Raw genomic sequence first — 12,307 nt, 5'->3', positions numbered from 1 at the left:
GAGGATGCATTGAGAGGACTATATATTTTATCTGGGTGACCCTAGCCCCTTTCTATTTTTGTCAAAAACCTCTAAAGTAAGATGTAAGGAACTGACCAATTTTAGGGTTGAGAGAAATAAACCTCATCAAGAAGATTCTAGACTGTCTTTGAAATAGGCTTTATGATGCTCCTGCTTGTTTTATCAATCAGAACGATGGATCAAAAACCTAAAATTTACATTCACTAAAATGTTAGAGCATGATCTTATTTTTCAAATGTGCATGTATGTTTTATGTACGTGTGTATATATTATGCGTATATATGGTGGGGGGAGGGAGAGGAGGAACAGGTTCAAAATCCTTAGAGTGGATAAATTATGGTTGACTTCTTTTTTTTTATTTTCCAAGTTGTGTACAATAAGCACAAATTGCCTTTGAATTGGGGAGATGGGTGGGTATGATATCATGGGAAGAACACTTAAAATACAACATCAGGTAAATAAAGCAGGTTGCAAAACAAAAAAATGCTTTTACTAACTTAAAAAAATTATAGAGATGCCTAGAATGAAATACCCCAAAATCCACATTTAAAAACTTCTTGCATGATATTTCCATGTCAAATTATTCTCCAGTGAACACTCTAATTGGCAAAAATAAGCTGTGCTTCTTGGGAAAGAAGTCAGGTAAAACATCTAGTTCGGCTTCTCCCTCGTTGAATGAATCTCAACTTCTCCATGCTGAGAACAGATGGCAAAAGAAATTGGCGCAGCACTCAGCTGTGGCAGCACCAATGTGGTGGTCAGCAGGAAATTCTTTATTCTTAATTTTAACCTCTTCCTAGAAACAGTGCCTGGAATGTTACAGAGTAAAACTGGATGAGCCAGTGTAGGAGGATTTTATTTTTGGCAAGGTCTGCGTGCAAAGGAAAAAAAAACAAACTGACTAAAGAAACCTACTTAATTCTAGAAAAGCAATAATGTTGAGAATACCTCAAATAATGTTATATCCCTGAAAATTTTTCTATTGGGGGGGGCTGGTAATAAATATACAGCATTTTTTATTTTGGTATCAAATGTCTTTTTAGATTTACATCCCCAAATAAACATGCCGTTCTCACAACATGCTGCAAGGAGGAGGTAATGATCATTTCTGAGGAAACAGCATGTGCTACCAGAAAAAAAAAAATTATTTTGTAAAACTTCTTGTTTTGATTTCATTGATTTAGGAAGCAATACTGTCATATCCTCCTAACCTTCTAAGTAGTCTATCATGCAAATTCCAGGCTTTGTTTCTTAGAGGTTTAAAGTGCCTATTTTGTTTTTCTTTATTAAGGATATAAAGCCAAGGAAGAGACCCACCCCCCAATTTCTCAGTATATTTTTATCTAACAAAATTTTACGCTTTACTGTTCTTGGATGAATTCATTTTTCAAAAGAATCCCTCAAGTGTCCCTCAAGTGAATAAGTGAATTTCATTGTAAGAAAATAATCCAATTTTAAAAGCTTAAGGCCGTCAGCAAGACATCCCCCTCAGTTTTCACTGTCCACGTGCAATCAGCTCTGATTTATGATGCCAAAGCTCTGGCCGCACATCATACCACCCTTTGCTCTCCTGGTCATTAAGACCTTTCCGTGAGAGGGCTGGGTCAGCTCTTTGGGCTAACACAACTAGCCCAGTTAGCTGGAACCAAATACTAAATTGTGGTTCAATCTACATTAAGGGCCTTTTAGTATCCCTAAGAAAGAGCTTCATCCTGTGTCAGAAATCCAACAGAGTGTGAATGGCAGCATAAACCATCACCTTCGTTTTTTAGCCACCTCATTTCCCGTTATAGCCATCAGTTGAATTCGGGGATTATTTTCTATACTTTGGGGTTATTTTCTATACCTTGCAGATCTGAATGATCTGAACCCAGCTTTCTGTGTAGATGCATCAAGTAACCGGCCCTTGCCCAGCCTATCTGCCTCACTTCATTAGTGTTCACAAAGAATTCAAATCTCTTTGCTTCCAAAGTAAATCAAACTTCCTATGAGGACAGAGGTCCCCAGTGCAGGGAGGGACCAGAAGTCGTCATCAACTAGGACACACTATCGCCTCTCACCAAATATACCAGGGTGGAGTTCATTTACAGTGTCTGTCAGGACACAGATAAGGACACACAGCTGGCCCTCCTTCTGCTATCTCAGAATATGGCTCACAACACCACAGAGGTCTCCTCTAGGTAACCAACTTACAGAATCTTTTAATAGTAAAAAAAAAAACAAACAAAAAAAAAAACAGGTGGGAGGTTTAAGAAAGATGACAATTTAAGCAGGTACCCCAAAAAAGACAACTCTGGAGAGTTCTAGACCTATCAGCTACCCATAGGGACAAATGGACAGATAGAAATGAATCTCATGCTTTAATAAACAGACATTTCTAGAGAAAGGGGTAAAAATGATAGTTTTTAATTTAGCATGTTTTGTTGGTTTTTTCCCCTGTTAAAGCTACAGATAAATCATGAGAGATCGTAAGAGAATATTTTTACCTATTTGTATGCTACATGGCCTGACTTAAATTGGGCCAATGCACTGGATTTCATTACCAAGGCCAGCCGTGTGTGCTGACTTTGTAACACAGCTTAACAGAGAAAACACACTTAGTGTGTTAAGAGGCAAAAAGTCTAACCTAAATTATGATAGTCACTAATCTTTCTGTTTAGTGACTATCATAATCTTTCAGGTTCCTAGGAATCTTTCAGGTTCCTAGTCTTTAACACAAAGACAGAATGATTCCTATCTAGCAACCACTCAGAAATGTGACTAAACCTGTTTTAATATGCCCATTCTCTCTCATATATTGATGCTTTCATTCAATTTAACAAATAAATATTCAGCAAACATACCATACTGTGGATAATAAGTAGGTTGAGCGGCTCTCATTCACAAGTGTACATGCAGTTATAGGGAAATTGGGAAATTTCTGATTAAGAAGGTTTTTGTTTTTTATTTTACAGAATGCCTGGCTCTTAAAATACATCAGGAAATTTAAAATATGTCATGGTTTCCATATGACTTAGAAACAATAAAATCGTCAATAAACATAAGGCATCTGTTTGGTTTTGGCTACTTGAGGTCCCTTAAAAGTAAAAACATGGAAAAAAGAAAGAAAAACCCAAAATAAGATCACTAGGTACAATCCTTGCTAGCCTAAGATTAGGAGGCCAGCAAGCCAATGGAAAAGCCTAAGAATAAATCAGAAACAGCCAACGGAAACCTATGCTAGATGAAATACTGTTACTGAATATTCAGTTCAGTTCAGTCACTCAGTCATGTCCGACTCTTTGCGACTCCATGAATCGTAGCACACCAGGCCTCCCTGTCCATCACCAACTCCCAGAGTTCACTCAAACTCACATCCATCGAGTCGGTGATGCCATCCAGCCATCTCATCCTCTGTCGTCCCCTCCTCCTCCTGCCCCCAATCCCTCCCAGCATCAGAGTCTTTTCCAATGAGTCAACTCTTCACATGAGCTGGCCAAAGTACTGGAGTTTCAGCTTTAGCATCATTCCTTCCCAAGAATACCCAGGACTGATCTCCTTCAGAATGGACTGGCTGGATATCCTTGCAGTCCAAGGGACTCTCAAGAGTCTTCTCCAACATCACAGTTCAAAAGTATCAATTTTTCAGCACTCAGCTTTCTTCACAGTCCAACTCTCACATCCATACATGACTACTGGAAAAACCATAACCTTGACTAGATGGACCTTTGTTGGCAAAGTAATGTCTCTGTTTTTGAATATGCTATCTAGGTTGGTCATAACTTTCCTTCCGAGGAGTAAGTGTCTTTTAATTTCATGGCTGCAATCCCCATCTGCAGTGATTTTGGAGCCCCAAAAATAAAGTCTGACACTATTTCCACTGTTTCCCCATCTATTTCCCATGAACTGATGGGACCAGATGCCATGATCTTAGTTTACTGAATATTAGATTATATAAAAAAGGGAAAGCTTGTAAATAAGTTTTTGAGGGTAGATTTTACTTTGTGAAGTTGATGAGGATGTCATTTTGGGGATTATTTCTGATGGTATAGAAATACATAGTTTCTATATACACAGAAACTATACCTTATGACAAGGCTATATCCAAGCTGGTCTTTCACTTCTTGATTTCTTTCTACTATTTACCTGCATCTATTCAAATGAGACGACAGGATAACAATGAGAAACTGATGAAAGGACAAGAGGAAATGGTAAGGATCATCTGTCATCTAATTATAAGAAATAGAAAGTTCCTAAGCTTTTGGATTATGCTGTGAAATCTGAACAGAATGAGTTATGACCTAAGAAAGAGGAGAAAAATGCACTCTTTGAGAACATTTAAAATTTTTATTTATTTATTTTTGGCTGTGCTGGGTCTTCGTTGCTGCGCAGGCTTTTTCTCTAGTTACGGTGATGGCGGTCTAGTTGCAGTGTGCGGGCTTCTCATTATGGTGGTTTCTCTTGCTGTGGAACATGGACTTTAGGGCACACGGCCTTCAGTAGTTACCGCACGTGGGCTCAGTAGTGGCAGCTCCCAGGCTCTAGAGCACAGGCCTAACAGTGTGGCGCATGAGCTTAGATGCTCTGCGGCATGTGGGATCTTCCCAGGTCAGGGATTGAACTCAGGTCTCTCACCCTGGCAGGTGGATTCTTTATCACTGAGCCACCAGGGAAGAGCCAAGAACATTTAACATCTTGAACTCAAATAGTAAGGCACCAAAATCCTTTGATGATTCCTTGCTAGAGAAACATAATCTACTAGCCAAAGTAATATCCAAGAGCACAATTTGATAAATTAGAATCTAAAGTAATCAAAGACAGCAAGAAGCCAGGGAGCTATGTTGTCCCTTCCAGCCAAGCTTTAAGGCCTCCTAGTTTCTATTTGCTCCAGACAGTCTTTTTCTGTGCTTTTATTTCTTCATGAAGCTTGATGTTTCTTTATGTAAGACCTCTGTTTTTCCTTATTCTGGTCTAAAAGCTTTATTTAATCTTAAGGGAATCCTTTAGAAGTAGAGCTTTTTTGAAAGAAGAAACCTCTATTTCTCTAGTTTATGATATCAAATTGGTTTATCAAAAGACTGGGATTTTTCCCTGCCTTCTTAGAATATTGAAACTCCCATTTCTCTTTTGGAGGTTTAAAAAAAAACTTGGGCTATAATATAAAAAACACACAAAGTACTTTCTGACTAGAACTGCATCTTTTATACTTCTATAAAAAAGTAACATTAACATCCAGTTTGAAGGCTCATTTTTAGATAAACTGGATTGCGGGTGAATTTATTTCAGAAACTGAGAAGGAAGTGACCATCAGTATAACCCTATCAGGACAGGGAAGCTGAAGATTTCTCAGTAAAAGGTTTCCTATCTATTTTACTAACATTTCAAATCCCAGACAGGCAAAAACAAGCTGTAATCACTCAGATATAAAAGCAAGCTGGAGAAGTTGTCTTTAAAAGTCAGTAAAACATTAGCATCACCTAGCCTCCCTCAAGGCTATTTAAAAAAAAAAAAAAAACTTCTGAGGGAAATAAGAAGGAGGTTGGGAGGAAGAGTGACAACAAGCAGGGAAGGGCACAACCCAGCTCACCGCAGGGCTGAGCCTCATTCAGATCATCTATATGAAAATACCAAGGCCCCAGAGGGATATGGCCGCAGAGTAACACTTAGTCACAAATAAAATTTTTTCTCTGCTTTATTTAGGCACTTGAAAATACAGGAAGCAAACGGAAAAAAATTTTTTAACTGTCAATCTGAGTTATAAACACAGAGAGCATAATTCTGATCCTCAAAAACTGAACAGCAGAAACTGGGGCAGAGCAGTGAGGAAACCTTGTCTACAATGAAGAAAACACCAGGATTCCAACAAGTCAGTCGCCAAACGGCTGGAAGCATACTTGTTTTCAGGTTAACAAACGTTGGTGACAAGGATGAAGTCACCAGGGATTTCGTATGAATCAGACTGGGTAGCCCCCTAACTAGGAGCCACCATTAACCAGGTTAAAACAATGCTGACCTCTCTAGCAATATTATCTTTTTGTTCTTGGCTGTGCCACGTGGTTTGTGGGATAGAACCCAGGCACTCGGCAGAGTGAGTGTGGAGTCCTGACCACTGGATCTCCAAGGAGTTCTCTCTAGCAATATTATCTTGACAGCTTTGCAGTTCTCAGGACCAGTGTGTGGTTTTGTTACAGTCAAGGAACAACTTAATAACAGGTGAGGGTATCTTACTAGGAATCTTTCTAGGCTAATGAAATTTCCATTAATTTCCATTAATTCCAAACCTGGACTATTTCCTTAAATTCTAAACATGGTACCTGGGAGAATGGGCTTCCTTGGTGATTCAGTAGTAAAGTCCACCTGCCAATGCAGGAGATGCGGGTTTGATCCCTTGGTCGGGAAGATTCCCTGGAGAAGAAAAAGGCAACTCACTCCAGTATTCTTGCTGGGATAATCCTAAAACAGAAGGAGCCTGGTGGGTAACGGTCTCTGTGGGTATGTTAGTTGCTCAGTTGTGTCCGACTCTTTGCGACCCCATGGACTGTAGCCCGCCAGGCTCCTCTGTCTATGAGATTTCCCAGGCAATAATACTAGAGTGGGTTGCCATCCCATCCTCCAGGGGATCATTCTGACCCAAGTATTGAACCCAGGTCTCTTACACTGCAGGCAGATTCTTTACCATCTGAGCCACCATGGAAGCGTGAGTAACAGTCTATGGGGCCACAAAAGAGTCAGACGTGAAGCAGAGTAAACAACAACCTGGGAGAAAAGACTCTCAAATTATTAGCCCACTTAGAGACTAGTGTTTTCCAGCTCTGTCATAGAAGAACATATTATACCACTAAAAGAGTTCCAGTTTCTTCTCTTCCATATTTTCCAACACAAAGCTTTTCCTTGAATTTCAACACAACTGCTAACAGAGATAAATTGAGTTATTTAAAAAAACTACAACCAGATCCTTTCATGCATCAAAGCAAAATCCCAAAATAAATTCTAAATTTTGAAAAGTTAGGCTGAAAGAACATTCATTTCCTGTCCTCCTAGGATCTACCTGCTTCTTAGTGACATTACAGAACTATAACTTTTTAAATGTGAAGGGTAATCTTCACCTCATCAGCCAGACGTGCCAAAATGTAACACGTGCTTAACAGGATTAGTAACGGTGGATTTTTTCCCTGAAGTTCTTCAGCCTGACTCCTAAAAGACACAGAAAGAGAGGAAAACCTGGATGTGTCATTCAAACGCTCCTAGTAAAACCAGGGAATGACACTTCAAATCTCAAATCGTTTTAAGTCCTCACTTCAAAAATACTCTCAAGCATGGTATATGCTGGTTATTTCAAATCCTAGCTCAGTCTCAGACACCATGGCTATTAATAATTTGATCTTTTAAAAGAATGAAGTTTTGCCATTTGCACACATGGATGGACTTGGAGGATGAAATAAGTCAGACAGAGAAAGAAAATGCTGTATGGTATCACCTACACGCGTAATCTAAAAAAAAATACAACAAACTAATGACTAGAACAAAATAGAAGCAGACTCACAGACATAGGAACAAACTGGTTCCCACTGGGGAGTGGGAAGTGGAAAGGGGCAAAACAGGAGTATGGGATTAATAGGTACAAACTATTATGTAGGGGAAATAAGCTATAAGAATATATTGTACAGTATGGGGAATATAACCAATATTTTATAAGTATAAATAGACTATAACCTTTAAAAATTGTGAATCACTACATCGTACACCTGTATAAAATACTGTACATCAACTACACTTCAATTTTTTTTTTTTTTTACACTTCAATTTTTAAAAACAAAACAAAACAAAAAAAGACGTAACCAGGGGACTCCCTTGGTGGTCCAGTGGTTAAGACTCCATGTTTCCAATATAGGGGGTATGCGTTCAATCCCTGGTAGGAGAACTAACACCCCATGTGCTGCATGGCACAGTCAAGAAATTTTTAAAAATAAATTAAAAAAAAAAAAGAAAATTTGAGCCTTGTCCAAATAAAATTGAAACTCAGAACAAAAATATTTGATCTGCCCTACAGAGCAAATATTTATTCTAACATTTAAATAAGCATAAGATTAAGGATGTTCCAAATAGGATTTTTTTAATGTGTCATTCCATTTCATTTTATGGACAAAGATTTATCCTATTACGTTATGTGTATGGTATTACATGGAGGTAGATGGTACTGCCAAGGAAAGAGCAATCCTTTAAGGTTTCTCAACATTCAAATAATTTTTTCAATTTGCCAAAATGAAATCTCATAAATCCAAGGGATTCATTTCTAAGGATTCTTGGTTATAAACAGAATTTTTAAAGGGGTGACATTTGAGGAGAATCACCTGGCTTAGTCATTGACCTTTCTTTATCCTTAAATAGGGAGTGGCAATTTCAAGGTCTTGAATAATATGAAAAATGTCCCTCAAACCTGTAAACCAGGGTAAGCTAAGAACCTTTGATACTCTATACTTACTATGTCATATGTAAGCTCAACTACAATTTAATTCAATTAAAAAATCAGGACAAGACTAATTTCAAAAAATAGTCACGGATTGCTAAAAATAAATATAAAGGCTATCGTATGTGGCATTCAATTGCTTCAAAATGGGAATGCCAAATATTATAACTGTGTACTTTCCAAAAGCTGAATGACATGAGAAAACTGACAAAAGCCCCAGTGCTTCTCACTAGATCTTCTCCTTTTATCCAAGAAGATAATATAAGCATACTGCCATGATGTATTCAAATATTTATGGATATGGCTTGCTACCAAAAAGTTTAAGTTCCTTCAACCTTGCTAAGCTAAGGGTTTAGGAGCACATTAAATGTTATAAAGGAACTCCAAGAATCAGTGCAATTATGTATTACAGTTCTACCCTGTATAAATCTCTCTTCAAAGCACAGGCTAAATTTAAATAGGAAAAAAACCTGAATTACTTGTATTTGAAAACAAGCAATGTCAATTTTAATCACCTCATTTCTATAAAGTAATGTTTCATTTATCTACTACTCAGATCTCTAGCATCCTTACCCAAAATAAATGCAAACTTTTACAAAACAAGGAAACATTTGGTTTTTTGAGAGCCTGCTGCTGCTGCTGCTGCTAAGTCGCTTCAGTCGTGTCCAACTCTGTGCAACCCCATAGACAGCAGCCTATCAGGCTTCCCCGTCCCTGGGATTCTCCAGGCAAGAACACCGGAGTGGGTTGCCATTTCCTTCTCCAATGCATGAAAATGAAAGGTGAAAGTGAAGTCGCTCAGTCGTGTCCGACTCTTCGCGACCCCATAGACTGCAGCCCACCAGGCTCCTCCATCCGTGGGATTTTCTAGGCAAAAGTACTGGAGTGGGGTGCCATTGCCTACTGTATGCCAAACATTATGTTAGATAATTCTATATCAATTGCTTCTCAAACTATCTTGGGTGATCCCTGGGTCGGAAAGATTCCCTAGAGAAAGAAACGGCAACCTACTCCAGTATTTTTGCCTGAAAAATCGCAAGGACAGAGGAGCCTGTTGGGCCACAGTCCAAAGGGTCCCAAAGAGTCGGACATGACTGAGCACACATGCACAATGTAGGACAAAAGTTTTGTAACAAAAAGTGAACAAAAGTGAACAAAAAGTGAAAAAAAACACAAAATGCAAGTCCCAAGTTTTATTGTTACAGATATAAAACTAGTCTAGCAATCTGCTATGAAGTTTCTGAATGTTGATTCTCAGTTTCTGTACTTGCCTTGTTGTTACAGGTAACAGTTCATGTTAGTGGCCCACACGTAAATATGCAACCATTTAATTTTTCAAAGTAATTTTCAAAAGTCTCCAAACTCTTAGTAATAATCACAACAGGCTAAAGGAACTCAGTGTCTCCTGAAAAAAAAAAGCTAGATTACACGATCTCAAGATCCTCTTCAGCCCCATACATCCTACGATTCTGAATGCTGAAGATGTGACATGACCAGCAAATAAAACCCTCACTGCCTAAAGACAGCCAATTCTGTCACAGCAATGGAGTGACTAAATGAGGAAAGGCAGTAAAGCAGGGCACTCAAAGCTGGAGCTCTGGAACAACCCAGAGGGATGGAGTGGGGAGGGAAGTAGGAAGGGGGTTCAGGATGGGGGGACACGTGTGCACCCGTGGCTGATTCATGTCGATGTATAACAAAAACCACCACAAAATGTAAAGTAATTACCCTCCAATTAAAATAAATTCATTTAAAAAAAAGAGGAAAGGCAATAAACAGGGGAGAAGAGTAAGCTCAGAAAAAAGGAATAAGAATTTACTGGGAGGCAGATACTGACAGTGAGATGCAGCTGAGTAAGAAGGATAAACACCAACCACAACAGCTTTTATCTGGGAGAATTCGGGTGGGGTGGGAGCGGAGTGCAACTCTCCTACAAATTAGTCCCTAAAAATTGGACACTGTAAAAATTAAATCTAAGTCATGAAAAAATAAGCTTAAAATACAACCAAGAAATGGAAGTTTGGACAGGTGACAGAATGTTGGCTAGATGTGTGGGTTAATGCCAAAGTCTATTGGCTTAACCACTGGACTCAACCTTTGTGTCTTCACATCCCCTGATGACTCCTACATTTAGAAGTCCCAGATCTGTCACTGACTCAGTATACCACCATTCTTTAAATCCCAGAGGGTACCATATTCTGCATAGCCCCATATATTAACATGCATTCTAAAAACAGCAGGCAAGAAAAGAGCCATACAACACAGTACTTTATACGCATTTAAAAATCAGTCCTGTGCAAGATATATAGTTGCTTATCATGTAGGTGCCTATCTGACTCCAGTAGCAGGCAGGGAGACATTTTAGCACCAAACAGAAATACTTAGAGCAAGATGAATCTCTAGACCAGAATTTGGGAGAACCGTTCTAGTTCTGGGTAACGCTGTATGCCCCAATTATGTGGAATTACCACACAGTCCTGCAACCAGAGAACCTCTGAACCAGGAAGTCCTCTGTCTCCTTTGCCATGCATGGCACTCAAAGCAGGGGTTTCTATCTCTGCTCTCTAGAACTGTGTTACACATATAGCTGTTTGTATCTGTTTGAAAGATTCATTGTTTAAGTTGTTTCAAAGTTTTCCCACTGGTCTGCTATCAGAGCTAAAGCTGCCCTTGGTAATATGGCTATTTTTGTTTTCTAATATGTTTAAGTTTCTACCTTTTTCATACTCTAATATTCTCAAAAGTACAACCTCTATCTCCTTTGTGGATTGCTGCCTTGTGGAAGCTAATTTCATCCAGAGGGAAGAGCAAAGGCTCTGAAGAAGGGACCCACCAGCTTGACCTTGAGGAACACCAGGAGGCCCAGGTGGCTGCAGGGGCGTGAAGGAAAAGAAAGGGAGCATAGTGGGAGCGAAATCCCAAGGAATCTGCTAGGCACTGGCTTGTATGTGTATTAAATACCTCTGTGGGCACCACTGGCTCCTGCCAGGGAAGAAAGGCTAGGAAGGAGACTTTCCCCTGAACTCCCTTTTGAACCCTAATAATTTTAAGCCATGCGTTGCTTTCCTAAAATTTTTAATAAAGCACCTCAAGAAGTCACAGACTTCACATGTAATTTATATATTACATAATCAAAAACATGAACCTGACTATGCATATAAAAACACACAAGGAAACAATCCTATTAATTGATACAGTTACAGCATAGTTCTGAAGCCTCTCATTCTGACTTATGGTAAATAAATGTAGATGGTCATATATCTGTGTTGAAGCATACTTAAAAGAATCTCACTATTTATAAAAATAATTTCCCTAATTTTAAAAACCTTTTCAACAGAATTGGCTAAATATCCAACAATTGAGGAATGGGTACATAAATCATTGAATATCCATATAATGAAATACCATGCAGACTGTAATATCTATGCAGGTATTAAAAATTATATTCTCAACAATACTGAAAGTTTTAGAGAAATGCCCCCCAAATAACATCAATGTTAAGTGACAAAGGCAAGATACAAAATGCATATAAAATGAACCTGATTTCTTAAAATATCTCTGAAGTGTACATGCATAGAAAAAATTCTGAAGGGAAACACATGAAATTATAAATTAATCTCATCTCTAGGGCAATATTATTTTCTTCTTTACACTTTTTTTTACATCTTGCAAGTTTTCTAAAATTATAATATTTTAATTTTTTTAATTGTAAGCATTTTATAATATTTTAAATAAAGTATGATTAGTAGCATTATGCTAATTAGTAACTAAATCCTGTAAGATAACTTTTGTGACAGTTCAGTCCTCAAGGCACCACTGCCACTCTATAAAAGCTGATAA

The 12,307-nt window shown here is 38.4% G+C and overlaps 1 protein-coding gene across 11 annotated transcripts in view; it reads right to left on the bottom strand.

Annotated features, from left to right (window-relative positions):
• The window catches only part of HECTD4 (HECT domain E3 ubiquitin protein ligase 4), a 173,888-nt gene that overhangs the window by 141,568 nt on the left and 20,013 nt on the right, over window positions 1-12,307 (bottom strand). Inside the window, exon 2 of one of the 11 annotated variants that reach the window (XM_086348158.1) lies at window positions 6,315-6,405. The exons of 9 other annotated variants lie outside the window; for them this stretch is intronic. The gene's annotated coding sequence lies outside the window, so the exon portion shown is untranslated. Of the gene's footprint in view, window positions 1-6,314; window positions 6,454-12,307 lie in introns of all 11 variants that reach the window. One more of the 11 variants, XM_086348160.1, reaches the window with a different exon arrangement.

Source organism: Bos grunniens, chromosome 17 (assembly GCF_055505025.1).
Source record: "Bos grunniens cultivar Pamir isolate PY7600 chromosome 17, Bosgru_T2T1.0, whole genome shotgun sequence".
Lineage (NCBI taxonomy): Eukaryota > Metazoa > Chordata > Mammalia > Artiodactyla > Bovidae > Bos > Bos grunniens.
This window is presented reverse-complemented; position numbering and strand designations above follow the sequence as displayed.